Genomic DNA, 14,877 nt, shown 5'->3' with positions numbered 1-14,877 from the left:
ACACATAGAAAAAAATTCATGATAGGCCACCCTGTTCTTTTAAGTTAGTGGTAGGGCCAGGAGGGGAGTTTTACAATTTTAAAAATAAGGATAATTTCAAAAGCTTTGTTTTTCCATTAATGTGACAGGTCTAGATAGATTACTTTTTGCACTCAAGAAATGACAAGTGATTTTGACTTAACCAGTTTTAAATTAAGAAGAATAAAGAGCAGAAACAATTTCCTAGTAGCGAAGAGAAACCCTTTCCTCTTTGTTTTGGGAATAATATCCTAAGCTCCAACCACTCTCCGCCCACATGAAAGTTAGGCCAGTTTTTCCTTAAAAGGTATTGAAAGTGTCCTTGAGATTTGATTGGCTGAAGGGACTAAAATTAGGGCTACTGATATAATTCCCTGATCATCTGGCCACAAAAATAGCCAGAACACTAGCTAGGGGGCAGTGATCTAAGGTTTTATTTAGATCATAAACCAGCATTATGAACAGGAGTGGAAAACTGTACTCAACTGAGTTCATATTTTATTCTGGATGAACACTTATCTCTTCCCTGCTCTAAACATCTTTCCCCTAACATGGACAGGTAAACCTCTTTTTTTCATTGTTAAATGCATTCCAAGTTTCTCATTTCATTACAGTTTTGGAGTTAAACTATCAGGAGACAGACCAGACCTTGAGCCTGGAGTATGAGACTTCTCTTTTGAAATGAGTGTGAAATGTTAGAATTTGGATAAGTATTTCTACACTGAAGTTTAACTGAATTTGATAGATCAACTCATTAGAAGGTCTAAGGCCTCCAGCACTCTTTTGACACATCTCTGCACTAACATAAAAGAATGAACAACATCTATTTTTTTCTTCCCAAAGAGGATTTGGCTTGTTAATGTTTTGTTTTACAGATGACCAATATGTTTAAATCACTTTTATCAACACTTGCAAATGGAAAAATGAAAATGCTACCAATGTATTATTGGCAGTTAAGCGCATTTCTTTGGCAGGATTATTTAGTACTTTTTGCTATACTCAGACCAGAACTAGTTAAAATGCAGTATTAAGACTAACGGTTCAGAAAAAATCCTTTTATGGTTTTGTAAAATGATTGACAAGTCGATTTTGGTTTTGTGTTATCTTGACGTCTGGTTGTGGGTAGAATTGTTATTCAAATTTCAAGGTTAAAAAACATCTTGGGGGCAGTTAGGTGGCACAGTAGGTAGAGCACTGACCCTGGAATCAGGAGGACCTGAGTTCAAATCCAGCCTCAGACACATAACACTCACTAGATGTGTGACTCTGGGCAAGTCACTTAACCCCAATTGCCTCACCAAAAAAAAAAAAGCCTGAAGAAAAAAAATCTTGGATCTGGAAAGTCTGGGCTTGAATCCTATATCTTTTATAATCATAATGTGTACAAGTAAGTTAAAGTCTGGGCTTGAATCCTATATCTTTTATAATCATAATGTGTACAAGTAAGTTAATCTCCCTCAGCCTCTATTTTTTCATTGGTAAAATCAGGATAATAATACCTAGAGAGCTGATTTTAAATGTTGTTGCAAGACTCAGAAAAAATGGATGACAAAAACTCTATTAACATAAATCTTATTATTATATGATGAATACCAGTCCCATGGAGCATGCTAAGATGGTTTTCTTGGTTTCTAGTTGACCATGTGGGAGCTTTGGGGTCTGCTTCCAGTCACGTGTGATTGAGCACTAAAGGACATTTGCTTTGAGATGACAGTCCCCTCATTGGCTGCTAAGCAGGAATTGCTGATGATTCAGTGGTTATTTAAAAGGTAGTGTGCCAATCCCCTCCCAAAGGCCTCTCTTCCCTTCTGTGTGTTTCAAGCCACTTTCCATGAAGGGTTTTGAAGGGGTGGATTGTCCTATATTCTACTCCATGTGAATATACCCCAGCCTCCATGTTATCAGGAGAACATAGCTTCCCCAGGCAAGCCTGATCCTAGTTTTCGTGTTTTTTTTTCCCTTAGGTTAGGTGAATGAGGATTCCTAAGTAGAGATGTCCAGGCTTGGAGGCAACCCAAGAGGTTTAGAAATATTGTTTCCTTTTGATCAGAGCTAACTGGTAGCAAGTAAAAGAGTTAGCACCAAGTACAATGCTCTTGGAGAAGATGCCCCTCAACAATAGTGTAATGCTGCCTTGGGCCCCTTCCATTTGGAGCATTCTCAGGTACAGTCCAGTTAAGCCCATGATAGAAGCCTGGAGTAGAATTGCTTCTGAGCATGTAAGAGAGGGCTTCCCCTTTCCCCTCAGCTTTGATGCATGTACAAATATCCAATAATTGCTTTCTCTCCACCATGAAAACTCAGGTTCATACTCTGCAATGACAAAAAATACTTTACTTAGTTGCTCAGCCAGAACTCTTAAAGGAAAGTCACCCCTCAAGCCTCTTCTTATTTGGTGGCTTTCAAAGGAGGAGGATTGCTTTCAGCTACTTGGGGGTTTTTTTTGGGGGGGCAGGGAGAGGAAGGTGAGTATGGAGCTAATAACATCTCTGTTTTATTTGTTTTTATTCTTTCCTACTCTTGGATCAATGAGTATTGTGATAGGGAGTGGCCAGGCAACCAGTGCAACTGGAAAATGCATCAAAGCCATCAGAGGTCCCACCACAACTAGCACCGCTAGCAACAAGAGCAGAGTCTGATGAAGAGCTAAATCTTCTTGATCTAGCCCAGCAGTGGATTGGATAAAGCCAAGCTCAGAAGGGCCTGACTTGATCAATGCCTATGTTATTCACCAAAAACAAATTTGGTGGGAAAAAAAGGACCAAAAGTCTCAAGGTATTCCTCAGCCTCATATAATCTTTACACAAGTGACTGACAGCATTTGTATTTGAGCGTACTCTTTCCAGGGTCCTTGTGTTTGTTTAAGGAGAGCATGTGCCCCCTGATTTAGGGATTTTGTGCATATGTTCTTTCTTTACTTTTGCAGTAAATATTGCTTTATAAAAAGCAATACACATTGCTTTTTATACAAATACAAAAGCAATATAAAAAGCTTACAAATTGTCAGCTGGTTAATATTGGGGAGCATGTTGGATAGGGACTCCTGAGCAGTGGTACTACTAGAAACTGTCATGGGGTTTCCTCTATACCCTGAGGAGAAAAGTTGTATTCTCCAGTTTGGGAATCTAACCTGCTAATCCAGTGCAAGGTGGGAGAATGAGCCCGGAGAAGGTCAGTCTACAAGAGGACTGGCCCATTTCAACAGCAGTATGGACAAGGAATTGATTGAATAGTAGCAGTAGTAGATAATAGTAGATTGAATAGTCAAGAAAACAGTGGCCCTACAAACTGTTTTATGTTCTGATGAGATTTAAGAATTCTGACTGTGTAATAATAGTCTTAAGTTGCCATTGAAACCTGTTTTAAGTTGTTCTGTCAATGCATGCTGTTTTTTGTGCCTGTTAGTATTTGTTTTGTGGGAAGAAAAATAAATATCTATCCTGTCACTGATTTACATGGTTCAAGAAGTACTTTTTTTTTTACTCCCCTTTTGGGGAAACCTAGAAATGATCTCCAAGCCTAACCTTTAAAAAATTTGTCCTACTGGAGGGTGAGGTAATGAGCCAAAGAGTATGAGAAAAAAGGACCTAATCCCTTTCATTAGAGGCCAGGCTCCCTTGGAACTGAACGTGGTCTAGACCATAGTAGATATATCTAGAGCAGAAGGGATCAAACAAGAAGAGAATAATCTCAAAGAATGGGGGGCATGGGGAGAGAGGGCGAGGAGGTCTACTTCTAGTTGTCCTAGTCATCTCTAGGGTTGCAGGATTAGAGAGTCAAGGGATGTGTTGAGAATCCACCTCCCTCACACATCTGCTGCTGTCCACCATTCAAAAATCTAAACTTAGGTTTATGAAGCATCTGCTCTGCTGACTGGTACTCAGGCTTATCAGTTCAGGGGGCTCCTTCAAACTCAGAGTGCTAGGAACCCCAAAATTCAAGGGCAAAGATGTGGGTCTTGCCTTGAAAGAATTCAACTCATGCCTTCTTTCAGTCAGAGACAAGGTTTATCATATCACCGGTAGAAGCAGGACAGACTTTTGAATCTAAGCCTTTCATGGGGCAAGATAGACACTTACATACAGTGGTCAAGGAGTGAACAGAGAAGGGGTGGAGGTCTATGATGGGACCAGGTGCAGACAATGAAGGCCACAATGAAAGGGCAGTTAAAAGATTTAACAGGTAAGGGCTAGGTGCCCCAGGTGAATGACAGGGGTATGGGCCATGTGGGAAAGTCCTGATTTGTAATATTTGCTTATTTCCAAGGTGTAAAATTAAAAAAAAACTTTAAATCTGAAAATTTAACAATTGTTTCTCCCAGCTGTAGCACACCTCTGGTTGTTGGGATGAAATGAGGCACTCATAAGTTGTGGAACCGTTAATAGATGGAGGTTACTTTACCCTAGTACTCCAAGGATATATAAGAAGGATCACTCTTTTGTGGCCCTTGTTGGCTTAATCTCCTTGCCAGATTTGTCTCCTCCAGGTTCCTGGCCACCCATTTCCAGACAATCATTCAATCTGTGTACCAACCCTTATCCAAGTCATAGACTCGCCACCCACTGGACTTGGCATTGACCAAACATCAGTTAAGGATCCCTTGAATGGGAGCCAGAGAGGCAGGGCCAGCTCTATGTCTAATCTCAGTAAGAAGCAGTTTCAGAAGCCGAGAACTTCGCCCTTTACCCCAAAATATTTTGGGTCTCATTTGTTTGAGGGGAGATGATGGGGTGCTTGTGCTTGGACCTCAGCCGTGGGACCATATCTCTCTCCAGCCCAAAGACCCTATCTCTGGCAGTAACTCAAGAGTGGACCCATTGAGGAAACCTCTCTCTCTCTGGTCCAGGAACAAGTTGATCTCTGTAGAATTTCCCTTGTATGAACAGAACTATCATGTACTGATTCCCTTAGTTACCATACATAACCCAGAGGTCAAATTATCAGCACCAACTCCCAAGGTTATTTTGTTACAGACATGGCAGACCAAAAACACCCCTTACAAACTCCCCTCCCTGCCAGGGTTTCCAATAGTGAATGATGCCTGCAGCCACGGTACAGAAACTGTAGGTTCCTTTAGGAGCTGACCACTCCTTAATCCTGCCCCTGCATCACCTAAATAGCACACTTAGCTCACCACTCACTGAACATTTTCTATACAAACTTTAGCATCACCCCCATTAAGCTGTGAGTTCCCTAAAGAGCTCTGCCTGCTTTGTTAGCATTATAATCAACCTTTTTTTTTTATCTAGACAATGGGTTTATGTGACTTGCCCAGGGTCACACAGCTAGTAAGTGTCAAGTGTCTGAGACTGGATTTGAACTCAGTTCCTCCGGACTCCAGGGCTGGTGCTCTATCCACCACACCACCTAGCGACCCCTATAATAAACTTTTGCCACTTGATTGGAAGACTTCTTGAGTGCATGAATTCTTTCCAAATGACTCCACCCTGTACCTTGATAGCTGTGGGGTCCCTGCACTCCTAAACCACATCATTTAGACTTAGCTTCTCTGGACACTGCCCTCCCCCTCCATCTCCATATGGAAATGGATCTGGGCAGCACAGCAGGGTATGTGGATGGGATATTTTACTGCCTTTAGGTTACCAGAAAGATGCTTCAAGTGAGGCAAGGGCCAATAAGGGTGCCAGGGACAACTTGGTTGTTGTGGGGGAATAGGGAACTCTAGTCCTGTCATATCTTTCTATCCAGTCCATCTCTTTCTTGAATTCAGTCCTATATCATCAACTTGCTATTAAAAATCTCCAAATGAATGTCTCATAGTTATTTCAAACTCAACGTGTCTAAAACAGAACTCATAATCTTTCCTTCAAAACTCTCCCCTCTTCCTAAAGTCCCCATTTCTTTTGGGAAACATCACCATCCTTCCAGGCATCCAGGTTTGCCACATCCTCCTCCTCCTTCCTTCCTCATATTCAATCAATTCTCAAGTTTTATTGATCCTTCCTCCACAGTATCTCAGATTCATCCCCTTACATCCACTCACACAGTCAAAATGTCTAGCTCAGGCCTTCATTGCTTCATGATGATGATGTGTGTGATGACCGCCCTGCCCCAAATCTCTCTTTTCTTTAGTGTATCTTCCACACAGATGCCAACTTTGATATTCCTAAATTCCACTTCTGGCCATGTAACTCCCCAGTTCAAGAAGCTCTAATGTCTCCCTCTTGATTCTGGGTGAAAACACAGACTCCTCTGTTTAGCTTTTAAAGTCTTACGATCTGGCTCCAACTTACATTCCAGTCTTGTTTCACATTATTCTCTTTACATACTCGATTTTCCAGCCAAACCAGGCTAGTGGCTGTTTCTCATAAATGACATTCCATCTCCAGTCTCTGTGTCTTTCCACAGGCTTGGATTGCACCCTCTCCTCAGCTCAGCCCTGTAGAGCCACTACCTTCCTTCAAAGCTCCCTGAAAGTGCCACTTCCTACCAGAAAGATTATCCAAATCACTGCCAGTTTCTGGTAACCTCCCATCAGAAATTACTTTGTATATGCTTTGTATATATTTTAATTTATTGTGTCCTTTAGGTTTGTATCCCATATATCTGGCACATACTAGATGCTAAATAAATGCTTAGTGAATGAATGAATGTGATTGACACAGTTTTGGAACTGTAACAGTCTCTATATGGCATTGATTAATGTCCATGTATGAGGATGGTTCTGCTGCATGATCCTTTCTGATGGGTCACATGTGCTCTGGCCTCCTGCTAATAGACATAGTGACTTCTGGCTGATTCCTGTGTATAGGTGGGTATCACAGAGGATTGGTGACTGAGCCAAGAGTCACTTACTCTTTGGGCTATAAGAAGGGAGGTTTCAGGGCAGCTAGGTAGCACAGTGGATAGAGCACCTGCCCTGGATTCAGGAGGGCCTGAATTCAAATAACATAACATTTACTAGTTGTGTGACCCTGGGCAAATCACTTAACCCCATTGCCCAACCAAAAAAAAAAAAGAAGAAGAGAGGTTTCTTTCAAAGTGGAGCTCTTGTTGGACAGAGTCAACACTAGATCCCTCTTAAACCTCTACCAAGGGGAGTTTGGGGTGGGGGGGAAGGGATTCTCCAACCTATCCTGCCCCACTAATGGCAATTACATGCATGTAGCAATAAGCACATGGGATGCCTAGACAAGCTTGTGACTAGATCTGATGTACCACACCTGTCTCTTATTTCGTGTTTCCTTTGGTACAGGTCACGTAACAGCCATCCTGAAAAGATGTAAAATTCTACCCTTTGCAGCTAGCTCTCTCATGATTTTGAGACATCCTAGCTTCTCTGAACTGGGTGTTGGTTGCCCAGTGGGAAGCACTTTGTGCAATGATGGTGTTTTGGGGATAAACAATGACCATTGCCAGGAGGAGAAGCCATGCCCTGGCTAGTCAAAAAGCCCAGACTTTGGGTTGCTAGTTAGATAGTGAAGATTGAGGTGAAAGTGAATTTGTTTGGCAATACTGAGAGTCTTTCCTACCTCTCAGAAGAGTATATTTTATGTACATGTAAATGTGCATTTATGAGTCTTTTGTGTTTTAGGCATTTGTTTTGCAATGGAAGAAATAAATGTCATGTAGTTGATATCTATTTGATATCTATTACTTTCTGAATTGAGTAACTTTCATGTAGGATCTCCTTTTGAGGAGACTGGAGCCGAACCAAGGTTTAGTTTTCGACATTTTCCCCAGGATCCTTGGAGAGAGGTATAATAAGCCAGAAGGTATGAAAATAAGCAGCAGCATCATAGTCATCATAATTAGCATTTATATACTGCCTTAAAGTTTATAAATCACTTTACAATTAGGATCACTTTTTTTTCCCTCACAGTGCCCTTGAAAGTAGGTATATTATTGCCCTTATTTTAAAGATGGGGAAACTGAAGCAGAAAGTGATTAAATTATTTGCCCAGAGTCATATAACTACTAAGTGTCTAAAGCCAGATTAGAACTCAGGTCTTCCTAACTCTAGTTCCAATGCTCTCTATCCACTGGGCCACCTAGCTGCCTCATTGCCTCCCTTTGGCTCAGACTTCCCTCAAAATGCATCTGGAGAATCTGGGTCTAGTTTCTATCCACAAATAGAACTCTTTTTTGGGAGGGGAAAAGGGAGGCAGTATGTATTTTTATAGCATGTACTATGTGCAAGGCACTGTGCTAAGCGCCTTACAAATATCATCTCATTTGATCCTTACAACAACTCTAGGAGGTAAGCGCTATTGTTACCTCCATTTTATAGTAGAGGAAACTGAGGCAAACAGAGGTTAAGTGACTTGCCCAGGGTCATGCAGCTAGTAAGTGTCTAAGGCCAGCTGTGAACTTAGGTTTTCCTGACTCCAGGTCGACCATTCTATCCACTGAACCACATGACTGCCTGGGACAGGGGTGTCTCTAAGCCACGAGGGAAAAAGCAAAAGATAGCACCCAGCAGGATGCAAGTGGACCCAGAGGTTGGTGAGTGATTGAATTTAGGAAGGGTCCTTCTCAGTGGGTCCATTTGTTTTCTCCTTATTTTACCATCAGTGTGCCATTAAATGTTCTACAGCCAAGGAGGTGAGGAGGCAGCCTGTGGGGGAAACATGAACTCCCCACAACTGGGAGACATAATTTGCAGAACCACTCAGACTGTCTGATAACTCACTTATTTATAGTCTAAATTGTCTTTGCTTTAGGGTATGCAACTCCTTACCCACCCTCCTCCTCTGGTGCAGTGACCAGACACTTGTCAAAAGCTGCATTTCAGACTTGAGCTTTGCTGTTCTTCTGTTTTCCCTTTCTGACAAAGGTGCTGTTATTTACACACATATGACTCCTTTATTCTAAAAATAATTTAAGCTTTAGAAGGCAAGTGAACTCAGCCATGTTAGTCCAAACTAGGCCAGCACAAATACAGCTCATCATATATTATGTAGTAATTTGTGTGGAGATTCAGGGATGGTGGTGGGGTCAGTGATGGGACTCAGGGGGAAATGGCAGAGAAGAGAGGTGTCAGAGGGTGATCTGAGAGGGTTGGTCATTCTCCTTGCCACTACTCTACCATTCTTCAAAGATTCAGAAAACAAGGCACTCATTGGTTCAGGGATAATTTTTTCCTACAGTGGATAATTTCTTTTATGGCAAAAACCAAATTTCTAACCTCTAAATTCAGCAATCTTGTTTTTTGCTCATATTCACATAATGTTCTGCAGTCATACTTATTCAGTAATTTTCTCCTCCAGTCCTTGCAGCCACCCCTACTCATCCCATTCCACAAGCATTTATTGAGCACCTACCACATTGTAGACCCTGGGGCAAGGCAGTGGTGATACAAAGGCAAAATAACCACCTCCCCTTCCCCCTCCAAAAGGAGCTTGCCTTTTGCTAAAAGGAACAACATGTACTCAGATAAGCATGTAGAGATGTAATATTCTCCATCCTGTGCAAGACAGAGACTGTCTATATTTCCCAATGGCCATTTATGCTAACTTAGTGCTAAGAGATTTGAAGCTTTGGGATGATGACCTAGCAAACTTTGGGTTGTTACTTGGTCTCCCTAATGGCAGCAAGGGAAGGTAGCTGCTACAGAAAGGAATAATCACTGAATCAGCAAGACTTGTAAAAGGAATGACTCCACCCTCTCTTCCTCTTTGCTGAGTGTGTTAGGACTCTTCAAGCCTGACCTTGCCACCCCAGAAGAAATGGTCAAAAGTGGGCTCATGGCCCCTACCGCATATGCTAACTTGAGTGAGCTTGAGACTGGATCACAGAGCCCAAGCTGATATTTGTGCTTTGTGTTCCTTTTTTGAGCGTAGGTGAAAGAGAGATGATCTGAAGACAGACATTTCTAAGCTTTGGAGGCAATTGTGGGAGTTCAAGAGGTCAGGGCTCCTGGGTTCAGTAGATGCAAATTACAACCACACATCTTGAGAAGATGACCAGTAATAGGAGGAGATAAGTGTGAAATGCCTTCTAGTCATCCTTTAAAATACTTTGAAGTTTTACATATCAACCTACTGGAATAATACAACAGTAGTTATAAAATCACTGATGTTTAAGTCACAGTCAATGAGCACTGGTGAATCTTGTGTTGAGCATTTCTTTGGTGTGAAGGAAATAAAATATTGATTTATACTGTACACTGAATCCCTTTCTACTCTCTTTTGGGAAGACCCTACACATTAGCTAAACTTAAGCTTTAAGTGATCCTACCTAAGAATTGAGGGTGAAAGGAGAGCCACCAACACGCACCAACATGGAGTTGTGACCTGATCCAACCATTTGAGACAGCAATTTGGAACTAGGCCCTAAGGGCAATCAAACTGTGCATACCTTTGAAACACCAATACCACTGCTAGGTCTGTATCCCAAAGAAATTTTTTTTTAAAAATAAGGAAAGAAAAGGACCCACAAGTACAAAAATATTTATAGCAGCACCTTTTGTGGTGGCAAAGAATTGGAAATTGAGGGAATGTCCATCAATTGGGGAATGGCTGAACAAGTTGTGGTTTATGACTGTAATGCTATTATGCTATAAGAAAATGATGAGCAGGATGTTTTCAGGAAAACATGGAAAGGCTTACATGAACTGATGCAAAGTGAAGTGAACAGAACCAGGAGAACATTATACACGGTATCAGTAACATTGTGTGATGATCAACTATAAGCGACTTAGCTCTTCTTAGTAATACAATGATCCAAGACAATTCCAAGAGATCCATGATGGAAAATGCTAGCTACATCCAGAGAAAGAACTGATAGATTCTGAATGCAGACCGAAGCATATTAGTTTCAGTTTCTTTGCTTTTTTTTCCATTGCTTTTCTTTTGACCTGTTCCTTCTTTTACAACATGACTAATGTGGAAATATGTTTTGCGTAATTGCACATACATAACTTATATCAAATTGCTTACTGTTTTTAGTGAGGGAGGGAGGGAACTAATTTGGAACTCAAAATTTTCTAAAAATGAATGCTAAAAATTGTCTTTACACGCAATTTGAAAAAATACTATTTAAAAAAGAAGAAAGGGGGGAAAACATTCCACCAACAACGCATTAGTGTCCCAATTTTCCCACATCCCCTTCAACATTTGTAATTTTTTTCTGTCATATTAGCCAATCTGATAGATGTGAAGTAGTACCTCAGAGTTGTTTTAGTTTTCATTTCTCTAATCACTAGTGATATAGAGCATTTTATATGAGTATAGATAGCTTTGATATCCAAAAACTGCCTGTTTATATCCTTTGACCATTTATCATTTGGGGAATGACTTGTATTCTTATAAATTTGACCCACTTCTCTATATATTTGAAAAATGAAGCCTTTATCAGAGAAACTTGCTATAAAATCTTCCCCAACCCCCCTACACCTAGTTTTCTGCTTTCTTTCTGATCTTGGTTGCACAAAAATATGATCTCATTTGATCCTCACAAAAAAACTCTTCAAGGGAGGTACTATTATTACCTCCATGTTACAGGTGAAGAAATTCAGATTAAGTGACATACAGCTAGTAAGTATCTGAGGACAGATTTGAACTCAGGTCTTCCCGACTGCAAGCCTAGCACTCTCTCTGCTCTTCCACCAGGTGCTTCTGGAAGAGATGTAAGAAAACACCTCACACCAATTCTTTGCAGATGTAGGAAACCTGCATGTATTTTCAGACTTTTGAATTGAATTTAACGCAATCAATATAATCCATTTTACATCATATAATGCTCTCTCTCTCGTTTGGTCATAAATTCTTCCCTTATCCATCTGACAGGTAAATTGTTCCATGCTTCCCTAATTTGCTTATGCTATCACCCTCTAGGTCTAAATCATTATGCATTTTGACCTCATCTTGGTAAATGGTGTAAGATGCTGGCCTATATCTAGTTTCTGCCAAACTGTTTTCTAGTTTTCCTAGTAGTTTTTGTTGAATAGTGAGTTCTTATCTTGGATCTTTGTATTTAAAAAACACTGGATTACTATGGTATTATGTGCTTAATCTATTCCATTGATTCAACACTCTGTTTCTTAGCCAGTACCATTTTGTTTGGATGATTGCCACTTTGTAATAAGTAAATTTGAGATATAGTATGGCTAGGCTACCCTCCTTCACATTTTCTTTTCATTGATTCCCTTGATATTCTTGACTTTGTGTTCTTCTAGATGAATTTCGTTATGATTTTTTCTAGCTCTGTAAAATAATTCTTTGGTAGTTGATTGGTATGGCACTGAATAAGTAAATTAACTTAGGTAGAATTGTCATTTTTATCATATTGGCTTGGCTTACCCATGAGCAATTAATATTTCTCTAGTTGTTTAGATCTAATCCCAGTGAAACAAACTTTTCCTGCTGACCTTCTAAGTTGTCTTGGGCTGGAAAACTGTTTCACCCTGCCCTTTTGTTGGTTCTACCACCCCAGAATTTGTTTTTGAGTCACTTGGAGCAAATTTTGGAGGACCTCTGGTGAGTCCCTGCTTTTATTCCACCATCTTGGCTCCACCCCCACTTATGGTTATTTTTCTAAAATAAAATTTTATTTATTTATTTTTATCTTTACATGGCCTAAATTTCTCCCAGAATTTCTTTCATCCCTCCCAGAGAACCATGCCATGTTACAAGAATCTTTTGAAAAGAAAAGAAAAAAGGAAAAGAGGATGGTTTTTAAAATCAGCAAAACTGACCAATATCTCAAAAAAAGTCTGAAAATCATATGCAGGTTTCCTATATCTGCAAAGAATTAGAGTGAGAGGAGAAGCTAGGCAATACAGTGGATAGAGCTCCAGCCTTGGAGTCAGGAGGACCTGAGTTCAAATCAGTCCTCAGACACTTGACACTTACTAGTTGTGTGACCCTGGGCAAGTCACTTAACCCTATTGCCTAACCAAAACAACAAAAAAATAGAATTGGAGTGAGGTGTTTTCTTATATCTCTTCTGGTGGCACAGTGGAGAGAGTGCGGGGCCTGCGGTCAGGAAGACTTGAGTTCAAATGTGTCCTCAGATACTTACTAGCTGTGTGTCACTTAATTTGAATTTCTTCAACTATAATTCAGCGATAATAATAGTACTTTCCCTGCAGGATTTTTTGTGAGGATCAGATGAGATTATATTTGCATGCACTATATAAATGCTTATTTCCTTCTCCTTTCTTCTTTGGGATCATACCTTTTCTTTGTAAATCTTAGTCGTAGCTTTTAGTGTGTTTACACAGAATAAACGTAGTCATTTCAGGAGGATCAAGAGGACAACGGGGAGGACGAGAGAAGGCTTCCTATGAAAGATGGCACCTGAGCTGGGCATAGAGAGGAAGGGGAGAAAGGAGGTCATTCCAAGGAAGTCTTCATCTAAGTCTTCCCATACTTCTCTTAATTTATATTCATTAATTTTTGTGTAGTGGTAATATTTTTGTTTTGGGGAGATTGCTGCAATTGCCTGCAATATTGTGTCTCAGATTCCACTGTTTTCTTGAGTACAAGAATTCTCTTCACTAGCCACCGTGCAACCTCATCCAAAAATGAAACCCTAAAAGACTTGATCCTTTCAGGTCCAGCACTTTTGCCCTGGGCTTCACTGCCCCAGTGGATAATTGCCTACTCCATCTAGGCTCAGACACCATCCAGGATTCACTTCACTCCCTTCTCCTTACCAATCACTAATCAATCTATTAACATTTATTAAGTACCTACTATGTGCCAGGCACCATGCCACCACACGTGTAGCTCCTGTTAGTCCTCCTCTCCCTAGGAAGGAATAAATAAAAAAGAATTTATCGAGCACTTAATATTTGCAAAGCACTATGCTAAGCACTGAGTATACAGATAGAAAAGTAAAACAATTCCTGTTCTCAAGGAGCTCACATTCTAATGGCAGAGGCACACATAAAGATTTCAGCTTCAACTCAGATGGAAAAGTCCTATGGTCCTTAGGATGTGGTGGCAAAGCAGATGTTAATGCCCTTTCTTTTTTTAAAAAAATCATTTCCACTGATAAAATCATATAATTTTCTGATGTTTAACTGAAGACTGTGGTGGCAAAAACTTTTCTTTTTGGGGTTTTAATAGTTGTGACTGTAGCACCTACAGGAGCAGCTGTTAGGCTGTATCTCCATATGAGTTGCTTCCCAGGATAATGGCTGTGAGCACTAGGTTGGAAACATCGCTATTCCAAGGTTTCCGGGTTTGAGGTTCTGGAATGTCTCCTTTGGGGTTTCAGGGAGATGACGGTCAAGGTGCTGGTGGCAGTTTGACTTGCCTGGTGCATGCTGCCTCCTTTTTCTCCCTCAGGGTGCACAGCTACTTTAGCTGTCAGGATCCATAAGCAGATCAACTCTGTCACTGCTTCCTGGAAAGAATGTGTCTGTCCATTCTCCTGTGCCTTACCAGTTCTGCAATTTTCTAATCCAAAATAACCCTCCCTGGTCACCAGTCCCCTATATATGTTGCCTCTACCCTACCATGATGCATGTTTCTTGAGATCAAGGAATGTCTTTAATTTTGTATTTATATTACCAATGCTTAGCATGGTTCCTGGCATATAATAAGCACTTAATAAATGCTTTTTCATTCATTCATGACTGCATGCATAAAATGATTTATTTATTTTCCATTTTGTGTTACTCCTGTTCCCCAATGTCCAAACCCCTAAGTGTTTCAACTTATCTTTATGCCTCCTCTTGTGTGTGCTAAAACCTGACACAATAAAAGAGTATTTTATGAAAAGAGGTTGATTAGGAGCATTGGTTTGGAGGCATCAAAGAGGCCCCTTCCTATGGAATGTGATCATGTCCACTGGAGCCTTGCTGGGAGAGAAGAAACTCAGTAGATAGTTCAAGTGGTGTTAGTTCCATTTTATAGAATGAGGAAACAGACTCAGAGAGATGAGATG

The sequence above is a fragment of the Phascolarctos cinereus genome, unplaced genomic scaffold (assembly GCF_003287225.1).
Source record: "Phascolarctos cinereus isolate Bilbo 61053 unplaced genomic scaffold, phaCin_HiC Scaffold_1;HRSCAF=81, whole genome shotgun sequence".
Taxonomy (NCBI): Eukaryota; Metazoa; Chordata; class Mammalia; order Diprotodontia; family Phascolarctidae; genus Phascolarctos; species Phascolarctos cinereus.
This window is presented reverse-complemented; position numbering follows the sequence as displayed.